Genomic DNA, 26203 nt, shown 5'->3' on the forward strand with positions numbered 1-26203 from the left:
CTAGAACATCGATGCCCAATCAAATCCCTCCTTCCTCCATTTTAATGGTGACATTTAACCTATTTTGAAACAAACAAATGGGTTAATGCCAGTGTTAAAATGAGAGGAACAGTTTCAAATTCCATGGGGTGCACATCTCCAAAAATCTGTCCTGGTCCACCCACGTCGACGCTACCACCAAGAAAGCACAACAGCGCCTATACTTCCTCAGGTAACTAAGGAAATTCGGCATGTCCACATTAACCCTTACCAACGTTTACAGATGCACCATAGAAAGCATCCTATAGGGCTGCATCACAGCCTGGTATGGCAACTGCTCGGCCCAGGACCGCAAGAAACTTCAGAGAGTCGTGAACACCGCCCAGTCCATCACACGAACCTGCCCCCCATCCATTGACTCCATCTACACCTCCCGCTGCCTGGGGAAAGCGGGCAGCATAATCAAAGATCCCTCCCACCCGGCTTACTCACTCTTCCAACTTCTTCCATCGGGCAGGAGATATAGAAGTCCGAGAACACGCATGAACAGACTCAAAAACAGCTTCTTCCCCACTGTCACCAGACTCCTAAATGACCTTCTTATGGACTGACCTCATTAACACTACACCCCTGTATGCTTCATCCGATGCCAGTGCTTATGTAGTTACATTGTATACCTTGTGTTGCCCTATTGTGTATTTTCTTTTATTCCCTTTTCTTCTCATGTACTTAATGATCTGTTGAGCTGCTCGCAGAAAAATACTTTTCACTGTACCTCGGTACACGTGACAATAAACAAATCCAATCCAATCCAACATGACATAAGTGCATGCAATGTTTTTACAGTGTTACTCAGTGAGTTGCAGGCTTTTATAGATTTTCCTAATTGATGAAACTCAATCGATGAAACACTAAACTGAAATTATGTGAGCACAGTCACTAGTACATTTCTGCACATGACTATTTTATATTCATTACTGTTGCCAAGTTTTACAACAAACTGGAATATTACACAAACCTATTTAATTTTCAATCTGTTCTGTGGCATATTACAAAGGAACTACTGCCTATGGGGACATGAGCTTTAGGGAAGCAAGACATCATTACCTCATTTGGCACTATTTGTAACACTAACAACTACTGGTGGTAACAAAAAGCCAAGTCCCTGAAACACGATTTGTTCCATTGGTAATAACAATTGGTGGTGTGTTGCATAACATCACGTTTGATTACAAAATTATTTCCCGTTCTATACACTCACACACACATACCATTACAGCAGCATCAATTCAATCCATTTTTTAAAATCTGTATTTATACAGTGCTTCACTATTCTTTCGGGAAGATACTTCATACACTGTGAAAGTGCAGATATTGTTATATTTGTCAATGTGGCAGCTACGTTACATAAGAGTTGAAGGATGAGTGAATTTATTTTTGTGTTGCTTTTTGAAGATCGTCAAGGCGCATCTGGAAAAAGCCTTGTTCCTCTTCAGATAGTGCATGGGACCTTTTATGGGCACCTCATTTAATCTCAGGTGGGTCCTTCAAACAATGAAGCAATGTTAGAAAGCAGGTGAAAATAAAAATGCTGACTACAGCGGAGCTTGGCTTTGTATTTTACGCTCAAGCAGCTAAACCACAGCCCGTGCCCCCAATATCCATCCAAGCCTAATGCCTAAATCCAAGCCTAAAGTTTCTATGTGTTTTCATATTCCTTACTTGCTGTTTCTGAATATTGTGGGCCAGCAGGCTAATGAAGTGCTGATCTCAGCATCGTATGTTGACGATACTCAGCTCTAGTGTCTATGCCACCCCTGTTTTCTCATGCCAGATGAGCCACAATCTTCCCCAGTTGAACACTGGGAAGATCAAAGTCATTGTCTTTGGCCCCTGCGAACTCCCTGCTCTCACCACTAAATCCATAGCTCTCACTGACCCCAATTTGTGGGCACCAGTACCAAACAGCACTTGCCCGAGCTCCCCGAGGCAAGGAGAATGGATCCCAAAGCCTCTGGTACCTTAAAGTAAGGCTTACTGCCTCGCTCTAATATGCAGATTTTCTACAAAGTGATCCAGCTCATTGTGGGCGGGATTCCCCTTGCAACGTCTCGCGAGATTGCGTTGAATCTCGTGGGGCTTTGCGAGCCAGGTCGATCCCGGGAGTGGGGTCTCCTGGCTTTCACCGACCACGCTGCACCACAGCAAGATGCTTTCCTAGCACAGCGTGGCCGGAGGATCACTTCTCTCAATTTACACTCATTCAAATAATAATGCTTTCCTAATTTTGCTGCCAAAGTGGATAACATCACATTTATCCACATTAAACTGCATCTGCCATGCATATGCCCACTCAATCTGCCTTCCTATTTTTGCTACCGAAGCGGATAACCTCACATTTATTCACATTATACTGCATCTGCCATGCATATATGCTCACTCACTCAGCCTGTCCAAATCCCACTGATGCATCTCTGCATCCTCTTCACAGCTCACTCTCCCACCCAACTTTGTATCATCTGCAAATCTGGAGATAATACATTTAGTTCCCTCGTCCAAATCATTAATATATAATGTGAACATTTGGGGCCATAGCACGGATCCCTGCGGTACCCTACTAGTCACCGCCTGCCAATCGGAAAAAGACCCGTTTATTCCAACTTTTTGTTTCCTGTCTGATGACCAGCTTTCTATCCATCTCAAGACACTACACGCAATCCCATGCGCTTTAACTTTACATATTAATCTGCATGTGAGACCTTGTTAAAAGCCTTCTTACAGTCTAAATAAACCACATCCAATGGTTCTCCCTGGTCAACTCACTAGTTACAACTTCAAAGCAATGTCAGTACATTTGTAAGCATGATTTCCCTTTTGTAAATCCATGCTGACTTTGTCTGATTACACCACTGCTTTCCAAACGCTGCGCTATGAAATCCTTGATAATCATAGAATTTACAGTGCAGAAGGAGGCCATTCGGCCCATCAAGCCTGCATCGGCTCTTTGAAAGAGCACCCTACCCAAGCCCACACCTCCACCCTATCCCCATAACCCAGTAACCCCATCCAACACTAAGGGCAATTTTGGACACCAAGTGCAATTTAGCGTCGCCAATCCACCTAATCTGTACATCTATGGACTGTGGGAGGAAACCAGAGCACCCGGAGGAAACCCACGCACACACGGGGAGAACTTGTAGACTCCGCACAGACAGTGACCGAAGCCGGGAATCAAACCTGGGACCCTGGAGCTGTGAAGCAATTGTGCTAACCACCATACTACCATGCTGCCCTAATAACGGACTTGAGCAACATCCCTACTATCGATGTTAGGCTCACTGGTTTATGGCTCCCCGTTTTCTTTCTACCTTCCTTTTTGAATAGGGGGTTATATTAGCTACCCTCGAATCTCTACCCTCCAATCTTGGAACCATTATTCCAGAGACAAAAGAATTTTAGAAAATGATCACCAATGGATCTACTATTTTGAGGGCCACTTCCTTAAGTACGCTGGAAAGAAGACTACTAGGCCCTGGAGATTTAACTGCCTTCAAACCTAATAAATTTCCCAAAACCATTTCCTTACTAAAACTAATTTCCTTCTGCTCCTCACTGAAACCCGCATTCCATCAGAACCTCAGGTACATTATTTGTATCTTTCTTTGTGAAGGCAGCAGCAAAGTATGAATTTAGTTCCTCAACCATCTCTTGGTTCCCAGTTATGAAATCCCCCATTTGTGAATGTAAAGGGCCTACATTTGATTTTGTCAATCTTTTTCTCTTTACATAGCGATAGAAACTTTTACAGTCAGATTTTTAATGTTCATCTGTGTAACACTTAAAATTCATGCTTTCTGGCTGATAGCTTCCTGTTTTCTTTCTCCCACCTTTCTTGCATATCAATGTTACATTGGCCAACTTCCAATCTGTTGGAGTAATTCTCGAATTCAGGGAATTTTGGAAAATCGTAGCAAGCACATCTGCTCTCTCTGAAGCTATCACATTTAGAACCCTCGAATGTAGGGATTTGTTGGATTTGAGCCCCTTGTGTTTCTTTGGTACTTCTTCCCTACTGATGTTAAATTTCCTTAATTTCCTCACTCTTTTTAGCCGCTAGGTTGCTGGTGAGCAACTTGTGTCTTCTGTTGTGAAGGCAGACACAACATACCTGCTCAATGTCTTTTGTCATTTCCTCATTTCTCATGACAATTTCTCCTGTCTCGACTCAAAGGGAGCAACATTTACTTCAGCTACTTACCTCCTTTTTTTTAATAAATTCATTTTGATATGCCTCGCTGATTATTACTCTTGTATTCTAGTTTTTCCCTTTTTGGTAAATTTCTGGTAGCTCTTGACTGGTTTCTAAAACACCCCTAGTCATCAGGCTGACTACCTTTTCCTGCAACATCATAAACCTCTTCTCTTAATCATCAGCCTTATCCTCCTAAGTAGGTGAGGGATGGATCCTTTTTGCTGAGTTCTTTGTTTTTCCAATGCAAAGTATTTTAGCTGAACATTTTGAATTGTTTCGTTAAATGTTTCCCACCATTTATTCACTGCCATTTAATCAATTTACCCGAACAACCATAGCCAGCTCTCTCCTCAAACCCATGTCCTTGGCTAAATAAAGATCTTATTTGCATACTCAAAGCATTACATTGCTTTTGTTACAATCTCCAATTTTTTTTTTGGTTTAGTGCTCTATCCAACAGTAAACCAACTCCATTAGGGGGCTTATAAATTACTCCCACCAGCATTTCCTGATGCTCATCTCTACCCACACCGATTCTACTTCCTGACAGAAAACAAGACAACAAAAAATTGCTACAAAGTGAGTCAAGAGTTGTGAGGAACATGTTAGATATATATAGATATCTCGAGACGCAAGGCCTATCTATGGTCCACCCAATACCAACCAGGCCCACCCAAACCCTGCCCACATTCAGGCAAAATGCAACACCAGCACACAGACACAACGGTGGAATGAAGTGCAGCCTAAAAGCACACACGACAAAGGAAAACAGCCACAAAATAAGGCACCAGAATAACAATAAGAAATGGATAAAGTGAGCAAACTTGGGGCAACATTCAAAACATCATGCGGACTCAAATTATTTTGATAAATGTTTGCTGGGGCCCCAACCAAATTTACATTCCAAGCGGCATCACGGGGAAGGTGGTGTGAGAAGTTCTTTAAATGTTTGTGCTCAAGTCAGACTGGAGTAACAGATATAAAAGAGGCTTTGATTCTGGATATTAAGGTTATACGTAGGGCTAGAGCAGTTAATAAGGTCATAAAGTAACTTACGTGTATTAATTTGTACAGAAATTCTCAAGTACCCACTGATTGTTATGAATAAGTACATCGAACTTGGAGGAGAAGCACTCCCTTGTTCTTCATTCCGAGATGGAGATATTCATTTAGGAATTCTACATTCGTGCCTCATTTCCATTTGTCATCTTAATTTCCCATCATTGTTCACAAAGTTTGGTGCGTGTTGAGAGGAACCATTTTGAATAAAAAGTGCGAATTAAAATTCACCCCCTGGACAAATCCGCTTCCTTTTCTAAACAGGATACAATAACTCAGTTTGCTAATCTACAGCAGTAAACTGGGGAACCCTCCTCAGAAGGGAGGCACAATGACAGATGTGCTCCAGCAGTGATTGTGCAGCTTCAGGCACACTGCCAATAGAGTCAGCTCTGTATCAATAGTGGATAATGAAGCCTTCTTCAGGCAAGAGCATAAGCTATCAATAAAATGGCATAAAGCCACTCAAACTGGAAAATTGCTGTGTAACTTCTTGCCAGTTGCAAAGTTATGTAGAGACAGCAAATCAGGTTGACAAAACTGAAGCCATTCAAAACACATGGGACTGCTAACTTGTATCACTGTCTGGAAGCTTATTGGTGAGTTAAGGTCATCTGACCGTCTGGCAGAGTGAAAATAATAGAAGTCTCTTGGAGAAGGACAGCAACCATTGGATACAGACCAAGATGCCACTACCACACACAGGGTCAGTATTGTTCACGATTATTCATCTTCTCTCTCAGTGCATTTATCATTCAATTAAGTCTGTGTTCACACCAAGCTCAGCAGAAAAGAGCCTTCAATCAGACAGCAAACCTTACCAACACCGTACCTCAAAGCGGTTCATAGTTGTCACTCGAGCTTTGTCTTTCAGCAAGAGTACTGTTTGCAAATGTTTGGCAGCTGTTTTGCTCCTCGAGGGGGATACAGGAGTGTTTGTCTATTACAGCAAATCTCATTGCTTTTTAGTTGAGGAGCTTAATTCATTCAACTTGATCACTCTCGCCTTTATGTGTTTTGTTGGTCAGATCATTGTACTGTACTTCAACAGGAAAAGTTTCACATGCGCTGACAATGAAAAAGTGTCTGGAACATAACAGCTATACCAAGCTCTTTTGGAAAGAAGAGGTGCATTTTCATAAAATGCACAGATATTATTGCCTGATAAACTTCAATGAAGTTCGGGTGAAACCTTTGAAAACTCAAAGAATGCTTTAACTACAATACAGATCTACAATCAGGTCATGTTGGACTCAAGACACGTGCAGCCGAGGACAGAGTTACATAAACAGCCCTAATACTTGGCAGAGAAGTTAGACAGTGTTAACAATCTCGAAGTGAAATGTCCAAATCTTCGAATGTTAACTCGTGAGTAGTCTTTTGTCAAACTGGTGATGCATTGGACTTGGATTCAACAATCAGTCTCGTCTTAATTTTTCATCTTTCATGAATCTCGCCTAACCCGATACAATTTCAATTCTTCAGTAACACAGCTCAGCGAGCACCACTGTCCCATCCCAGTTGATAAAAACGAAACGGTTAAGTCTCCAGATTCTGCTTAGAACATAGAACACACAATGCAGAAGAGGCCATTCGGCCCATTGAGTCTGCACCGACCCACTTAGGCCCTCACTTGAACACTCTCCCCTTAACCCAATAACCCCTCCTAACCTTTCTGGGCACTAAGGGCAATTTAGCATGGCCAATCCACCTAACCTGCACGTCTTTGGACTGTGGGAGGAAACCAGAGCACCCGGAGGAAACCCACGCAAACACAGGGAGAACATGCAGACTCCGCACAGACAGTGACCCAGCAGGGAATCGAACCAGAGACTCTGGCACTGTAAAGCCACAGTGCTATCCACTTGTGCTACCGTGCTGCTTAGGTAACACAAGATTTTATAGCCTTGGAATTACATCATGAAATAACAAATTTTACATGAATATTGCCTATTTCAATGTAGATGTATTTAAAATAAACGGGTAAAGAGCCTCGACTAAAATAAAAGAGTGCAGAATTTCAGATGAAGTGTGTGAAACCCTTTGGTTTCAATTACAAATTAATATTGGTGGCATTGAAAACATTTATATTTTAGGAGACAACTTCTAGTATTATCTGATTCCCCATGTGAAAGGCAGCTAGCTGAAAGCCAAATGTAAAAACACCAGGGCTTGCCAGGATTGGGTACCATCAGGACCAGCTTCTGGGCTTAGCAAGCCCTTCTGCCTTACATTCGTCTTGGAGTCAACTGCACCAGACCTGCAGTTGGGTAGACAGTACCACTAATACAATCATAAACATTACTGAGCCCAACCATGTGAGGGAACTGAACGACAAGATTACTGACTAACTGGGAAGACTCAAGGACAGTTTTGTTTTAAACGTTGAGTGCCTTTATGTCCTTTTACGACAAGTTAATGTTTCTGGTTGAAGGCATCTTTTGATCGAGTGTTGACATACCTCCTGGGTTGATGATTACAGCATTGAAATTACTGTTTGATAATATTATTACTGGCCACGCATGGATCAGAATCCGCTGTCCACTATTTTCAAAAATGTTAAGCTACTTAATATAAATAGATGATTGCCTCTGAAAGGATAAACAGAAAAACACCATATGAACACAGTTACCTTCTAATATCGGCAACATAAATGTCTACCTTTTGATCCACTGTTCATTCAGTTTCTTGTAATATTAATCAGTTTCATCAAATTACTCTGATCAGTAACCAGCTCTTTTCTTCCCCGGTCCCCCGGCAGTAACTTATGTCATTAAATCTTCATCATTTAAACAAAAATAACAGAATCTCGATTATGATTAACTCCTGTCAGCACTTAAGTTATTACTGATTATAGGACTCCACCCCTTCACCTTATGTATAGAAACATTGGACTGAAATAACTGAACTAATTGTTTCGATTTTCTTTGCTGCCCACTTACCTAATCATTACCCTGCCATGGCAATAGTGGATGTCAAATACTATCAAGCACAGTGTGTTTGCACACCTTGAACTGTCAATTTCCCTCCAGCCTTGATCAGGGTCTCTAAAATCTCCAATTCATTTACAGAATCAGATCATGTTTCCTTGCCGTAACATTCTGAGAGCACATCAAGTATATGCTAGTGTTTCTCTGCCCACTTTCATTGTCTTCCTTCAAACAACTATCTAATTCTCTTGCAAAGGAATTGACGCATTTTGCCCCAATGACAACATAACTACCTTGAGTTAATCAAATCTGACCTCCCCTTTAATTCTTATTATTTAAATGTTTGCGTCTTATTACAATCTCACTGCCCAGTAGAAAAACTGCATCAGTATTCACTATTTTCATTTCAACCTTGAATAATTGCCGCTTATCTTTGGTCAGTGGTGAACCTAAAGCTGAATCCCTGCATGCTGTAGAAACAAATCATAGACAGCTTTAATTATTTCTTTGAATAAAAAGAATGACAACACAAATACAACACAACCAAAAGCATCATCAATACAAATAAGCTTTCAAACAACAGCTTTCCTCGGATTCGGGTCAGTCGTTTCAAATCAAGAGAGAATGATAATTGTACTTATTATTTGCAGGGGGCAGGGAAAGGGTTGAAATACTGAAGTGAAATCAGCAAATGTATCCCAGCTAAAAGTTTAAAGCAGCCATTCAGAAGCGAGACTAATGTGAGAATGACCAAGGCTGAATTCTTCAAAAGCAGGCTTAAAACCACATCCTTACAAATGTTACAGGGAATAGTCATTGTCGTGGGGATTTTTTGAAGGGACGGGGTAGTGGTTTAAGTTTCTGGTAGCAACAACACACACCAAATCACAATTGAAAGATTTGCACATTGTCAGCCAGGTTATGGTTGTCTCACAGCCCCATGCTGTTTGTATCTACTGTATCATTGCTTATACCCCACCATAAAACTGCACACCCTTTGGTTTTCACATCCAATCAAAGTTCTTTAACCAGATAACCGCACGCACTCAGCATTACTGCCTAAGTTACCTACCTCCCCCACTTTGGATTAACAAGACTAGACTCCACTCATTCACAGTTTAATATGTGGAAAATTTAGCCTGTAATTCCCACATCCTAATTTCTCTGTAAGCTTCTAGCAAGTGTATTTAGGTCAGGTTGGTGCAAACAGATCCTTCCAAATATCTCCTCTGCTCCTGCTCGAGGACAAGAATCAAGTTTTTCTTCCGTTTAATCCCAATTCCTAGCAGGGGAAACCAGAACTGTTTTATCACAAGGGAGATTCAAATCAGCTTGGATCAGCACAATTTAAATTGAGTGTTTAATTTGGTTAGCTTGATGCCAACAGCTTGGGTTCAATTCCTCTACTGGCTGTGTAAGTTCACAGAGACCTACCTCCTCACCTTGCCCCATGCTTGACCATCAAGCTATATAAACCAATTGCCTCTCCCTCGCTCTCTGATGAGAGAAATACTTGTGGTCCTTAGTGGATGGACTATGGCTAAAACTGTGGGGTACAACTGGTTCTCATTGTAAATGAAGCACAGGAACAGCAGATATCAACTTCCTATGCTACAATCTTACAAGGCTCTGTTTACTTTTTAAAATGCTAGAATTATGTGGGATAGTCTGCTGTGCTATGTCTCACCAACATTTGGGCAGAGAAAACTAGAATTCCTGACAGCCGAGCTCCTGAAACAACACACATAATTATCACAAAATTCAGAATTGTTGCAATGCAGGAGGCCGCCATTCAGCCCATCACAGCTCCACCTACTCTCAAAATGAGCAGTTCACCAGGTACCATTCGACTTCAACATTAAAAAATGTCCCCTGGTATTCCTTATGTTCCAGGTGTTAATTATTTTTTTTAACAAATCTGAAGTAACTCATTCTTGTTTTCCAAATAAGGGGCAATTTCAGTGTGGCCAATCCACCTACCCTGCACATCTTTGGGTTGGGAGGGTAAGACCCACGCAGACAGGGTGAGAATGTGCAAACTCCACACGGCCAGTGACCCAGGGCGGAATCGAACCTGGGTCCTCGGTGCCGTGCGGCAGCAGTGCTAACCACTGCACCACCCCGTTCCAGGTATTATAATGTTATCACACCTCCACAGGGAAATGCTTACAATTTTCCACTCCCATTGCAGACTTCTGACAATGGGAAACAATATGTGCAGGGGCACACACATTTCTCTTCCAGCAGAACTTCACTCCAGTATACAGTTCCATTGCATGAAGCAAAGTGCAACATTCACGCCACAGCAAAATTAATAAATTATGAATATAGCTCGTGTGTTGCTTGCTGGCATAAAGATTCAACTGGTCTGCTGCCAATAAAATTATAGAAAATGAATCTTTCAATCAGCAAGTTTAATTTGATTCCCAGTCTGTGCAGAGTTAGCTGATCTCAGTCGGGTTAACGGCTGGGCTAAAACTGGCCTCTGTACCTGGACTCTGGAAGCGAGGAGATGCCAAAGGTTCCTGTTTTGACAGCAATCCAATCATCTCAATGGAAAATGCTCAATGTATGAAGACTAGTTAAGATAAAAACCAGGGCAGGTTCATTAATCCTCACAGTCAAACTATCTGCTGGCACTCACTGTCTCGTTTCATTCATAAAGAAGGGCCACCAGGTACAGGAGGGTTGCTAGTATCTGTGACACTGGACTCCAGCTGAGTCAACACCTTCAACAGAAGAGTGTGAAAAAAAACCTAAAATGGAGAAATCTGCACCTTCAGCAGCTCAGTTAGCAAAATGTTGCTCCTCACTCCCAGATGTTATTACCACACATGGATTTACAATGTTCATACTATATCCAGATTCTACTACTGTTATTATAGAAGATGTCTGATTTTTTTAGTGGTTTTAAATGATTTTTCTTTCCCACAGAACATGGAGCAGTGGAATTGTGGACAGAAGTGCTACCAATTGAGGCTACCTGAACACAACTAGTGCTATAAAAAGTGCACTTTACACACTAACAGAAAAGCACGAGAGGGGGAATTCTGAACTCCAGCAGTTTTGCCAGTCTTTAAGAGGTTGCTGTGCTCACTGACAAAGTAATTTAATTTCTATCTAAAGCACTGCCCATCTACTCCAGTTCCTTCCCTATTCTTGCTTACCCATTTTCCTGATGTATATCCTCCTACAGTTATGTCAGTTTGTCTCCCAAAATTGCCATACCCTCTTCTTGGATGAATCCTTCTGATCCGTGCAAATCAGATCAAAGGGTTTCTCTTGCATGACTTGTTTCCCTGCATTCAGTCAGTCAACATCGAACTTGAATAGCCTCTCATGCTTTTCCCTAACTTAGTCTTTGTCAAGATTTTCAAAGCACTTCTCGGAGCACCAATGATCTTCCAATAATAATGTAAATTAACTAACTTGAATTGCAATTTTACCATTCTGCTGTATATACTTCAATAAAATAAAAGGGTCATTTTGGATGTATAGGTGGTAGAACAATCACCTATTTGAGGGTAAGTGAAGGGAACTCAGTAGATTTAACAAGTTTTGACTTCGGCAAAGTCTTTGACACAGCATAGGAAATGACTTCACAAAATTGCAAGTCAAAGCAATACGGAGAATGTGAAGTAGATAATTAGTGGGGTTAAAAGAGAGAGGGTTTCAGAATGAGCTGAGGCAGGGACAAAGTTTTGTAATGTTGCAAAGATCGAAGTATATGATGGCGTGAAAGCTCATCCTGAGGTCAAATATGACAGGTTCTGAATAGTCTTGTTTTGTGTCCGACAATAGGCGAGGAGAGGGGTGTGGGTCGGTGGTTGGTGACCAGAGTTTGGAGCAGCATTGAGAACATTTGCTCAGTTTTCGGAATATGCAACTGCAGGATATTTCTGCTCACCCTGTACTGGATGTCAGAAGCAATCGAATGATTTAGAACAATGGAAGAGCAGAGCGAGGTGGTGGTGGTGGTGAAGTAGAGCTGGCTGTCGTCAGTGGAGGTGGAAATTACCGCTGTGCTTTTGGATGAAGTTACTACGCAGATTAGAAAAAGGAGGCCAAGAATAAATCCTTGTGAGACGCAGGAGATAACAGCACAGGAGCAGGAAGAGAAGACATTGCAAGCGGTACTCTGGCAATGATTAGACAGTTAAGGAAAGAATCCAGTGAGTGCGGTCCGAACCAGCTGGATGACAGTGGAGAGGCACTGGAGGGGAATGGTTTGGTCAACCATGTCAAACACTGCAGACAGGCCAAGAAGGGAAAGCTTACCAGTATCACTGTCACATAAGAGGTCACTTGTGACATTGTTCAGAATTTGTTTGCGACTCTGGCAGGGGTAGAAAATGAAATGGAGGGAGCAAAATGTGGAGGTTATGATAAAAGTGGGTACAAATTTGGGCAGCAACACTTCAAAAGAATTGAGAGAGGAAAGGGAGATTTGAAGATAGGCTGGCGGGTATGGTCACGGTTTGCTTCTTTGAAAAAGGGGCTGGTGATGGCAGATTTAAAAAGGAGAGAGGGGCAACACCTGAAGAGAGAAAACCATTAACAATACTCGCTAACAAAGAGGGAAAGCTGGATGCTCACTAGATTAATAGGAATAAAGGGAACAGGAGATGGGTCTCCTGAACAAGGAGACTTTGGAGAAGGCATAAGGTGAAATGGGAAGAGAAACAAGGGAAAGAACGGAGTTCAGGACTAGCAGGAATCTCTAGAGATTTGCCTTTGAAGTTCCATTTTTGATCAAATATACAGAAAAGTATTTGCAAAAACAATTAAGTGTGCCAGGGATATATCACTTTGACCTTCCTCAAGAAAAACAATATCTTCTTTCTGCAACCACCTTTAGAAGGGCGGTACGGCAGTGGTTATCTTTGCTGCCTCACAGCACCAATTCGATTCCGGCCTTGCACATTCTTCCAGTGACTGGGTCTGGGTGCTACGGTTTCCACCCAGTTAGGTGAATTGGCCATGTTAAATTGCCCCTTCATGTCCAAAATGTTAGAAGGGAATAGGGTGGGAAGTGGGCCGAGGAAGGGTGATCTTTCAGAGGGCTGGTCCAGACTCAATGGGCCGAATGGTCCCCTTCTACACTGTAGAAATTCTATGGGAAGCCTAGGGTAAAGTTTATGATTTCCCCGTTAATTAGGGAGCTACCAATAATGGGCTAGATATTGCAGTCAGCAGCCAAGAGTTAATACATGCCACTGACCAAACAAAAGCTGCTGAAAGATGTAGAGATCTTTAACTCTAATACCAAGTCAAGCGAGTCCAAATGTTAAGGAGGGAGTTCCAGGGATTTGACGCAGCAACAGTGAAGGGATGGTGATGTATTTCAAAGTCAGGATGGTGTGTGTCTTGGAGGGGAACATTTCTTCACTTTTCATTTTTTTTAAATTACTTATAGCAAAATAAATGATTGGGGCATACATATGGAATTAAGATAGTAGCTAAAATATCAAACAAACTTGAACTATTTAAAAATGTAGAATTTATCATGGAGGAGAAAGTCACTAAATCAACAAATATAAAATTACTCTTTCAAGGCCAGTGAGGCCACTTAGCAATAAACAAAATTAGTACATCATTAAAGTCCCAGTTACACATCATTCAACAAGGTGTAACTTTTTCAAGGGCTTTTCCAATGTGACCAACAGCATAAGAGTGAAGGGTCTCGTCAGTTTGATGATTTCTAATTGGTGGCAGACTTGGGGTAGGGGAAAGAGCAGAATCCTGCTAACAGTTCAGGATGTCCATGTTTAACAGCACATGTGCCAACTTTAGAAGTTTCTGTTGGTTTTCGAGGAGTAATAACGGTGAACACCAACAGTTTTACCATCAGTGGCAGCAACAGCAATCCGGGGGGGGGTGTGAGTGCTTCATTGGGATGGTGGGGGAAGACTGAGTCGCGTGGGGTAATGTCTATTTAATTGTTATTGTATATTCTCGTTTTGCACTGTTAATGTTCACTCTAGTTTGTTTTGTTATTATTGTTACTATTGTTTTATTATGAAAAATTCTGCAAAACCCTAAATAAAAATAAAAAAAGTTTACCATCAATGCTACCACCAAATGCTTTAATGTTTTACTGCAGCTATGACAGAGCGGTATTTCAGGCAATGATAGTGAGGGGTGTGGAATTAAAAGCAGACACACATGTCCATGAATAAATCCATGTGTTGCCACAGTTTGTAATCCACAATCCTTTACTGTTAACTATCTCTTTCTGGTTCGATTAAGTTTTTTTTAAATCAGTATATGGTTTTAATAGTCACAACCTAAACTACAGCAAGATACCGCAAAGCAATCTGCAAAAAGTCCATGGGCTCCCAACATAAAGGCAAAAAGTATAAATGGAGACGGTTACAGCAAGGGACCAAAAGGGAACATGTAAGGTTTTAATTTAGTCACTGAAAAAGGGAGTTGGTACCGCAGTAGGAAGTAGGGAAGGATTCCGGAACATCGAAGCACAGTGATTGAGGATGAACGACCAAAACAGTGGAGGGAGTGATGAACTATGGAGCAACCCTAACTGTACCCCCAACCCCAAAATACATGATCTCTCTCACATCCGATGAATGAGGCATTTGATGTTCAAGTCTATCTCGAAGACAAATGAAATTAGAAATTGTGGCAGTCTTCGACTTTCACTGCCCATGATTTAGTAAATTACAGTGTGGAGATGAGCTTTCTGTGATATTCACTTTCTGTGTTATAATTCTTCATGCCTGACATTCCCTCAAAAAAGAGGAGGCTACTTCCAATCTGCCTGCACACAAATGATTTTAAAGCCTTCAACAAAACATTTTAAATTACATGCAATCAATACGTATACAAATCAATTAATTCGATCGGAAAAATGATTGAATGACTGAGTGCAGCAGTGGATTCAAGCACTGCTCTTTTACTTCTGGCATCCAGGTTTAATATCATTGGAGGGAGATGTTCAATCTGAAAAGAATTTAGCCAGCATCTGAACACTTTTTAAAAAATGAACTAAGAATACATTGCACAGAAACTGCTCATTATACATCATCCAGGAGGTTACCATTGTCCAGAAACTGAACCAGATTAGCCATCTAAATACTGTGGCCACAAGAGTCAGAGGTTTAGCATACTTTGGCGACTAACTCACCTCCTGAATCTCCAAAGCATGTCCATCGTCTACAAGACACAAGTCAGGAGAGTGATGGAAAACTCCCCAACTTGCCTGGATGAGTGTAGCTCCAACAACATTCAAGAAGCTTGACACCATCTATGACAAACCAGTCTGCTTGATTGACACTCCTTCTACAAATGTTCACTCCCCCTATCACTGACAAACAGTGGCAGCCTTGTGTATCGTCTGCAAGATCCACTGCAGGAACTCGCCAAGCCTCCTTAGGTAGAATCTTCCAAACCCACTTCCACTGCCACCTCGAAGAACAAGGGCAGCAGGTACCTAGGAACACCCAAAACCTGGAGGTTCCCCTCCAAGACACACACCATCCTGACTTTGAAATACATCACCATCCCTTCACTGTTGCTGCGTCAAATCCCTGGAACTCCCCCCTTAACAGTAGTGTCGGTGTAACTACACCTCAGGAACTGCAATGGTTGAAGGAGGCAGCTCACCGCCACCTTCCCACGGGCAATAAGGGATGAGCAATAAATGTTGACCTAGCCAGTGATGTCCATTTCCCAAGAATTTGTTTTTTAAATTAAAGTTACTCCACAGTACAATCTCGTTCAAAGTTTCTATCTCCTTCTATCTGCAGTTAGACTTGATTCAATGCTAATGTTGCATACCTCAATTTTAATGAGCAGAAAAATGTGCTTAATTATAGAATCATAAAACTTAACAGCATAGGATATAATATGCTGTTAAGGGTATTTGTCCCACATGTTTGTGCCGGTTCTTTTCTCCATGTAACCCACCTAATCTAATCCCAGGCTCCTATTTGCTTCTCATATCCTACAATATTCCTCTTCTCCAAATAAATATTTCATCCCTTTTAGAACTTATGGATTTTAACAATCTGTGTTAGAGAATTCCACCTTCTAGCCACAATCAGTTACGGCACCATTCTTAACCTTTTCTATTGCCCCGGTGTGGGGTTAAAAGATTAGAAACCTTGAGGTGTACAAGATCCCCTCATATGAACTATTTCAGGATCCATTTCGATTAACACTCGTCTAAAGCAGTTTTTGTCACATGGAAATGCAATGATAAAATTGGACAAGTCTCCAAACAGGATAAAACTTCCGCCCTTCCAGTTGTAGATTGAACGAACACTCCAGATTTGGGCAGCATTTAATAATAATCTTTATTATTGTCACTTACATTAACACTGCAATGAAGTTACTGTGAAAATCCCCTAGTCGCCACACCCGGTGCCTGTTCAGGCACAGAGGGAGAATAAGAATGTCCAATTCACTCAACAAGCACGTCTTTCGGGACTTGTGGGAGGAAACCGGAGCACCCAGAGGAAACCCATGCATACACAGGGAGAACATGCAGACAGTGAGCCAAGCAGGAATCAAACCTGGGACCCTTGCGCTGTGAAGTAACAGTACTAACAACTGTGCTACCTTTTATACTAAAACGACATGAACCGTCTCAATGGAAGCCACGTGGCTTTAAGATTTGTAAAAATTATCAGACCTACTTTTATTTCCAATGGGATCATTAGTTTCACGTTGGGGGATTTTCCCAACCCATATCTTTCAGCGAACGCTATGCATATGTCAACGTTTGAGCACAGACATCGCAAGCCTGCCTGGAAGCTGTGCATCAGTAATCACACAGGAGTTTACATTCAGCACTGAAAGCAGGTGAGTATGGGCATGTCAGTTGCTGTGCCACACCTAAAATTTAAGGCTGCATTTGTGAGCAAAACCTATTCTGGTCAAAGCTGCACAATTACAAGTTTCTAATCAAGGTGTTGCTGTGTAAATATTTTCATATACTCGCCCCACAAGAATGTGAAATAACTGAGAAATGAGACAAGTGCACGGTTATTACAAAGGCACATTTGGCTAGTATGTGCCTCTTACGATGTTGGTCTATCATGTGACCTTTGCTTATTTTGGCAAACAAAATACAAGAAGTTTTTAAAATGTGTCCGCACAAACCACACCAAACCCCAGCATTTTCTGATTTTCTTGAAGCACCTAACAAAGGGAATGATTGATTCAACTATTTCAAGATGCCAAAAACAAACACTGCCTCAAGAATTACTCATTTTTAAAATACTCTGATGTATGATGAAAGTTGCACAATACAAGAATGTCTGTTCCTCAGCAACGTTTTCAAAAACTGAAGGCAAATTTAAGAAACAGTGATATTGCTTACAATTATGCTTTGTTTCATAATTATGTATATTCTATTTGATCAACAAAATGAATGTATGGTGAAAAGGATCAACACTGAAGATACTTGAAAATTACTCGTGACAATATTTGTGAATACATTTTAATTAGTTCTGTGAGAACACTGAACATATTAAGCATTTAGTATTACCAATCATTATATCTGGGCTGTTTTGTACAGTTAAATAACCTGAATAATGCATGTCTGAGATTTGCTCAAGTATTAACTCCTACAGGTGTTCCATTTCCCCAGAGTAATTGGTAACTGGTCAGCAGATTGCCACTGAAATCACACTCAGTTCAACAATCTATGGGGAATTATGCTCAACAGTTTCTGTAATAACTGTTGGATTTCAGTGTAACATTTCACATAACTAATTTTTATTCTTAGAAATTTAGCAAACACTGTTCGCGCTCCTGTGTATCCAGTGATATTCACTGTTTGCAAACATCACGTCTACAAATTACTCCAGAAATTCAACTGACAATTGAGTTGGTCTTCACCATCCTACTTAATATCATTTGCATGTTTTTGGTAAACATGTTCAGATTTTTCAGAGAAGCAATACCCAGGAACCATGGAAAAGTGCAGAAAAATTCAATTCCACATGACTACATGCAACGCACATATTGTGCATCAATCTGCTTACAATCAGATATATCGGGCGGCACAGTGGCAGAGTGATTAGCACTGCTGCCTACGGCGCTGAGGACCCAGGTTTGATCCCAGCCCTGGGTCACTGTCCGTATGGAGTTTGCACTTTTTCCATGTGTCGGCGTGGGTTTCACCCCACAACCCAAACATGCAGGTTAGGTGGACTGGCCATACTAAATTGCCCTTGAATTGGAAAAAAATTATTGGGTAGTCTAAATTTATTTTTAAAAAACAAATAATGGATGTATCCAAGAAATATTCTTCTTGGAAGCACAACAGGTTCAGGTGGAAGCCCTTTGACAAGGAATGTCAATATTCTGATCTTCAGCTAACATATAAACAAATGTAATGAAGTTTTTGCACACAGCGTGGAAATTTAAATGCCGGGATGTCCATAAATCCATATCCACTGTTCAATCTATTAACTACAGCAAAAACAAAACTAAATCTGTAATCAGAGTTTAAGATAATCAGTTATATGAATGATATTAGAGGAAAGACTATAGATTTATTTGAATGTTTTCAGGAATGACAAGTTATAGTTCTGCTGAACATGGCAAATATTTAGGACTTGATTTCAGTAAAACATAGATTAAATGAGAAATATAAAAAGGGTGTTTCAAGAAAATAAATAAACGTTTGCAGAAAGATTGTTTTCACTTGCTAGTAAACTTGTAGCACGAGGACAGCGACTCAAAATTACAAAACGTAGTTAGAAGTATTTTTTTTTTTTGCAGAGAGTAATTAGGGAGTGCAGTAGTGGCTTTTAAGGGAGAAACCGGGACTTAATTTATAAAGAAAAACAATGCCGGTTCTACCAGCATCTATACAGAAGACATGTAGACTAACATTTCAAGACAACGTTTCACCCAAAATATTATCCTTTCTTTCCTCTTTACCGACACTGGTAGATTGGTGGTTATGGAATTCCAACATTTTTTTAAATTTTGAAGGAGGTTGACTAAGTAAATGAATTAAAGAAACAAAAGTCCAAGCAAATGGAAGAACAATAGATAGCACCTATTAAAAGAGCTCGATGTCAGCATAGTATGTTGGGCTAAATGACTGTAATGTATTGCAATTTCGACTGATATTATAAAATGAACGATATTATTCAAGTCACTTTCACATACTGTACTTATCTACCATCATTTGGATGTCAGCATCTATGCTTTTTTAACCAATTTGAATATAAAAATCAGAAGTGAATTATTTAACTGTTTGGACAAAAGGTTTAAGAATTAGTGCCTTACATTTTGAAGTTTCCACTCCATAACACTACACAACAGGAACTGGGGCACACTGGCAATGTGAACGGTTCCTCAGCGCGATATTATCTGCCAACTCCATCTGCTTTTGGTGAGAATCCCTGCCCTTTCAGGAACAAGTCTAGTTTTGCACCAGCTTTATCATCATATTGGTGTCCAGCCACTTACATTTACGAAATGTTAGGACTTACAAAGAAAGCATCCAGGTTGGAAAAAAAAGCATCTCGAATTACGTTTCATAGGTTTACTTCAGCTGACTTTTACAAAATTGAAAACCATTGTAGCCTGTTGCATGTTGGAAAAATTGCTCAGGTAGCTGGGTTACCAAACATTGCTGAGCATTTGCCCAGAATTAAATGGGGAACGGTTACTTGAGCAAGTGCTTTCTATAAATTCTTCACTTAATACACAGGTTTTTACTTTTAAATTATTGCAGTACATAGAAGTTTCAAAAGATGCAAGAATTTTTTGTTTTTAAAAAGATATCAATGTAAGGTTTTTGGACATGTTTAAAATTAAATAATTTCACTGCACAATCTCAGACTCCAGGAATCAAATTCATGAAGATACATTGAAGAGCCATACCCTAACCATAGTTCCTGATAACTCAGTAAAACACAACATGTCAGCCTCGATAGTACAAGTATTCTGAAACCAAAATGTAGTAAGCACGATGATTCTATGATACTGAATTTCTGCTCAACATCATAATTTATTTCTCACTGTAGCTTTGGAAAATGAGGTTAGAAAATTGATGATGGTCAAAAATAGATTGCAGTACACCTTAGGATGTGAATAAACTGTAGATCTCGGGTGAGTCGAACAGATTACTAGAATGGGAGTAATATATAGTAGCTGATGGTACCCCATTTTGTCAGGTTAAAAGCCACCAAATACATCCATTCTGGCTGACTGACCAAAAGTGTCATCAGCAGATTAATCAAACCAGAATCATTTTAAGGAATTTAAGGAATATTTTTCAAAATCATAAATATAAACTCTACAATTCACCGTGGAAGGCAGAGGCAATGGGTCAATGCAACATGATTGGACAGATTTGGCAAGAAGAAAGCTGTGCAAAGGGTGTTGTTTCATCAGGAGACCATTACAAATATGAATTGCAGATTCCTGTTTTTACAGCCTTTGTATAATTTGGATGTTGCACGATTGCGTATGTGTGGTGAAGGGCGGGGGGTAGAGAGACAGTTGAAGGGAAGCAATGCTTAGCCAAATTTAAAAAAAGACAATATCAACAGTTTTTAAAATGTCACAAAATAAGAAAGCTTTTTCAGTAGGAATACTGAGGCACATGGGAACCTTTTAGTTGTAAACACGCAAGGCGAAAGGTTTATTTCCAAAACAAATGTGCCTTTGTATCCATTCGAAAACTAATTTTCTCACAGCAAACGTTTCCTGAGATCTTCCTGAAATGATTACTATTTTATCAGAGGTTAGGCTCATCTACTCATGCTTCAGATCCCTAATGCACTTAATCATATCTATAATATTAAAAAGGGAGGGGGGGGGGAAGAGTCAACAACAAACTGGAGTTCATGTCCATTTCCCTCTATTATGCCAAGTCAATGCCAAAAATCTTTTTTTTTTTAAATTATATACACCAAACATTAGTATTGACTCAAATCTTTGGACAGTTTATTTGCTACAATGTGTGAATGTATCCGTTGTTATTTTCAAATAAATCTTCATATATTACAAAGTCCAAAATAGCATTCTCTATCTTTGCAATTGCTATCCAATTACTGTTCTTCTGATGTATTGTACACATAACAACTTTAGCTCCTTAATTTCTAGTAATCATTGCTATGAAAACTAATGAATTTCCATAATGCCACAGCTGTACAAAAGCACCTTCGCCCCATGCCACCAGCCTCATTGCCGATTGCAGGTTGCCAATTTAAAGATTGATTTTAGCAAAACTCCAGCTCGATCCATGAAAACGTTATTCCGTTTTCGAAGCATTAATGCACAGTTGTGCAAAGTACGGACTACAGAAGTCAAATCATACTAAACTGTCAAGTATTGAACGAATGAACAAATTTGTTCTTTCAAAGCAACTCTTCACATCATTCAGAAACATCCCAAGGTACTTCACCAAGGATGAACTACAGCACGGGAAAGAAGGCTGGTTGCTGAAGTTTATCTGGTTGATCGCTGAATATTGTGTTTTTAAACAGCACTGTTTTATTGCACATATCTACTGGAAACGCCAGTTCCTTATGCTAGTGGCAGACTATGCTTCAAGGTTAGTAACTAATCTTATAATTGTACAACTTTATTCAGAAAATCATCAATATTAAGTTAACAAGTCACTGTGCATTTCAGTAAGTTTCATAATGATTAATTCATTAATTAACTGACCAAAAGCTTTTAACGAACTGCCTAAGTAGCTAGTGAAAAAGAGTATTTGCTCTGTAATATCCAACTGTGCAGTGTTTTATGGTCACACACATTTTATCCTTTTGTCACAATATCAACATCTTCATACTGGAAGAAAAATCCAGAATCCACTTTTGCTGGGAAGAGTTCTCCCTATTATGAACATTCAATCCATCAGACTCCAACACATCCTGCCCTTGCAGCATGAGTCTACAAATCCAACACATGCTCCCAGTCAATTTCCAGCAAAGTGATTCACAGCAAAAACACATTTTCAGAGATCTGGGATACTAATCTGCCAGATAGTGTGCAGTCCAAAGCTTAAACTAATCTTTTGAGCATTTGAAGATAATTGCTGGTATCTTGCTAAAGATACAGTATTTCTCTTATTCGCCTAGATAGTTTGGATTTTCAGTAATCAAACTTATCTACAGACAAGTCTCTCTCACTGTGTATAACCCTTGTTTAAGGTAGTTACTGATGTGATGATAAAAAGGTGCTAGAACAGAAACTGGATACTGACAGCAGCAGTAAAGAAAACTTCATATACCAAGAAAACATTTGTTTTCAGAATGTCATATCCTGCACCATATGATCAAGGCTGGACAGATACATTGTTCGAGCACAACTTTCATATTAAAATAATGAACAAATCATGGAATAGCCTCTTCTATTTCATCTGTACCAAAAGTTAACATAATTTCTACAATTTTATTTTAAAGAATCTCAACAATTAACTTCAAAAGATCATATTCAGTCAAGCTCCTGAGAACTTTAAAAGAGATCCAAGGGATCAAATTTGAATGTATACTTTTCAAGGCAGCTCCTTAGAAATAAAACAATCCATCGCGATATAACAGCTGACATGCAAACTGTAGAAAAGATGTCGTTGACAATAAGTTGCATTTCTTGATAATAACCTTAAACCCAAATTGAAGAACAAATTTAAAAGAATACAAATGTGGCAGAGAAAAGTACTTGGACTATTTCAGCTTGCATATGAAGCTGAAATCGCCAGATTTTGATAGAGAAAAATGACATGGAATAACACCAGAGAAAATTCTACATTATCCAAACTGCCTCAGAGAAATGATTGCTCAACATGCAGGTACAATGTTTTTTCCAATATAATTTATTTTTCATAACTTTGAACTTTAAAATTTGAATCAAACACTTGGAGCCATTTTCAACATGTCTGGTCAGTTTTCATTCACAAATAGGAACAGAAAACACCGAAAACAAAACATTAGCAAATGAAGATTCTGACCAAATTTATGAAATTACAAATGCCTCCCCACCTTCATTCCTTTTCTCTCTATTGCTGGAAAGTGAACACATTATTTTTGATAATCTAACAATACATTTTTACAATTATTTTCATTGTTTGAATGTTTCCTCCAGTTTTCTAACAAACAAAAATAATGGAAAATCTTTAAGTAACAGTAGTGAGAAGATTCTTTAAAACAGAAATGTTTCCAATTTCCAGATCATCTCCTGATTACAGATTGAAAATATCAGTCTGTCTGTCAAAGTTACACCATACAAAACATCTGTTGCTTGTTGAAACCACAAACAAAAAGTTTGTTGAATTTACTAATAGGAAAACAATTACAAATAAATGATTCTTAACTTTGGTTGGAAAATGTTGATCTTATTTACAACAGATAAATCTGTTTGCCTTTTTCATTGCTGGGGTTGTGTTAAAAGCACAGTTATAAAACGTGTTTCATCCAACGCTTGAAAATCACTTTCAACTGATTAATTTTGTAAAACATTGGATCATATATTGAGGGTTCCATGGTTCATTTTTATGTGCTATAGTTTAATGAGTAAAACACCATGACAGCTGGCCATATATGGATTGAAAGCATTATGCAGAAAAGATGAGATTTAATTGCAATCTTTTGTAAGAAATAATTGAAATATACATAATGTATAATTTAAAACATACGATTCTGTTTTTTTGATATTCTTTACGAAGTTTAACAAACTTCTTTCAATTTTTTGGAACTGAAATTTAATGTAATTTGCAACTTTCAAAAAACATGTAATTATTCTAATATTATGGTTAGTGTTTTGGAAGCATCAATATTCAACAACACAAGTAAAATGTTTACACAATTCAAGGTTGGTTAGGTTTTAATTTGATTGGATCTCAGACTTGTCACTGAGTGTTTTCCACTGTATTTATTTCAACTACAATCTAACCAATCATTTTAAAAGATATTGCACTTGTGAACTTCTCCACAACTTGCACTGAACAAATGGTCAAAATGTTCTGATAAAATTAATTTGATTGAAACATAAACTATGCCTTACAATTCCACAATTTTTCATACCTAATACATACATATAGACATACACACATCAGAGATTGAAAGGTGTCTAATGTTACATTGTTTTTTATTATTTCAACTATGGTTGAAATACAAATGACAAGTAACAGTCCAAACAAAAAAATCTATTTCACACTTGTTAATATTTGAAAGATAGAAAACACAAAAGTTTATTCTGACACAGGTACATCCCAACAACTAAAACTTGTAAAGTCACCTTACAACAACTTGAAACTTTTTTAAAGTTGCAACATTTGACAATTTAGAGCTACATTACATGGCATAAAGAACTCCAACTAAAATTATTTAATACTACACAAAAAGTGTCCTAAAAGACTGAAGAAAGCCAAACCAAACATAACTTAACTGGGTGGTACAATTTTGATATTTCGAAGACGAACGTCAGGTTTGTGAGTTACCATTTTTGAGATTTGGTTCAGATACTTCGAAAACTAACCATTTCTCTTTAGAATACAGTACATCTTAATTGTATGCTTTGTTTTTTTTGTTTCCTTTATTCTTTTAAGTTCATGCAAACCTTGCGCTTTACCTAGACATATTGTTACAACTCATAACCAAAGTTGATAGATTCAAGAGTATTGACAAGTTAAAATCAAAATTATGATTTGAAAGATAATTTTCTCAAATATTTCACTATTACTGCGAAATTTAATTTTGATATTTGTATTCCCATCTTTCAAAGCTACCATGTACATCTAGTTTCCTCATCCCATAAAAATCAATAATTTATCACGTGATGGATTCATAAGATTAGCACATTGGAATATTTTTACAACACGAAAATCTAAAATGAAGGAATGTATTTGTTTATTACCAATATTCAAAGTTTGATATTACAATTTGTATTTGATACTTTATTCCAACGTTGAAAATTTTTCTTGAATACGATGTAGCACTTTATCCTACACAAAAATAACAAAACATCTAGTACCTAACAGCTTCAACTTGTTGACAACTTTATGAGAAATAGTTACCACATCACTCTTTTTACAACAGAACAAACGTCATGCACATCTCTTGTAGGAAACAAAATGCTACATGCTCAGACTGTCAGGTAAACATGTTACTTACTTATTTCTTTCAGAGGTGTCCTAGGAACATCTCTTAACTATGAAATTGACAAGACAAAGCTGACTCTTTAGAAAAATATAAATGTAAAATCAACAACAAATTTCCATAATGTTTGACACAACTTTAGTACTAACTGGAACTTGAATTTTGCAAAAGGTTTAAGGGGTCACGAGGAACAGGAAAGCAAATACCTTCCAAAACTCAGGGTCACATTCTTGAAATTAAAACACTGAACTGAGCCCAATCGTTACAAAAAGTGCTCATCTTGCATCACTAGTTATTAACGTTATTTAAATCAACAAATTAAAGTGTTTGTTTTTAAGTTTCAATCTTAAAATAAGCCCAAACACGGCTTCCACTGAGTTTCATCAATATATGCAATAACTGGAAACTAAATATTTTACAGACAAACAATTAAGGAATACTATCTTTAAATACCTCATTTCTCTTGAGTCCCCCTTACAACTAAACGAGCTCACGTGTTCCTACACATACTGGACTAACGACGAAACAGTTTTTCATAGAACACAGGACAATATTTGTATCTCTTCCGTGCAATGGTCGATGGAACTTAACGGGGCACCAGCTCCAAAACAACCCGAGAGTAAACAAGTGCAACAGTTACTCATCTTAAAATAAAGCGATGGGGGAATTTTTTTGCTAAAGATTTTAGATATCTACATATATTTTGTCACAGCCCAGCAGCGTGACCACCTCCCAGCTCCTGACTCACAGCAACAAAACCGTAATATGAGCCACAGAGAGAGAAAAAAATAACTAGTTAATGTTAACCAACCCAGAACGTGTAACTTTTGGAAGTGGAGGGGAATAAATCGGAAAACGTAAACAGTCTGGAAAACGTCCGATTTCTGAAA

The 26203-nt window shown here is 39.0% G+C and overlaps 1 protein-coding gene across 3 annotated transcripts in view; it reads right to left on the reverse strand.

Annotated features, from left to right (window-relative positions):
• Nucleotides 1–26203, reverse strand: part of plagl2 (pleiomorphic adenoma gene-like 2) — a 177871-nt gene that overhangs the window by 150953 nt on the left and 715 nt on the right. The gene's annotated exons all lie outside the window — the stretch shown is intronic.

Source organism: Scyliorhinus torazame, chromosome 8 (assembly GCF_047496885.1).
Source record: "Scyliorhinus torazame isolate Kashiwa2021f chromosome 8, sScyTor2.1, whole genome shotgun sequence".
Lineage (NCBI taxonomy): Eukaryota > Metazoa > Chordata > Chondrichthyes > Carcharhiniformes > Scyliorhinidae > Scyliorhinus > Scyliorhinus torazame.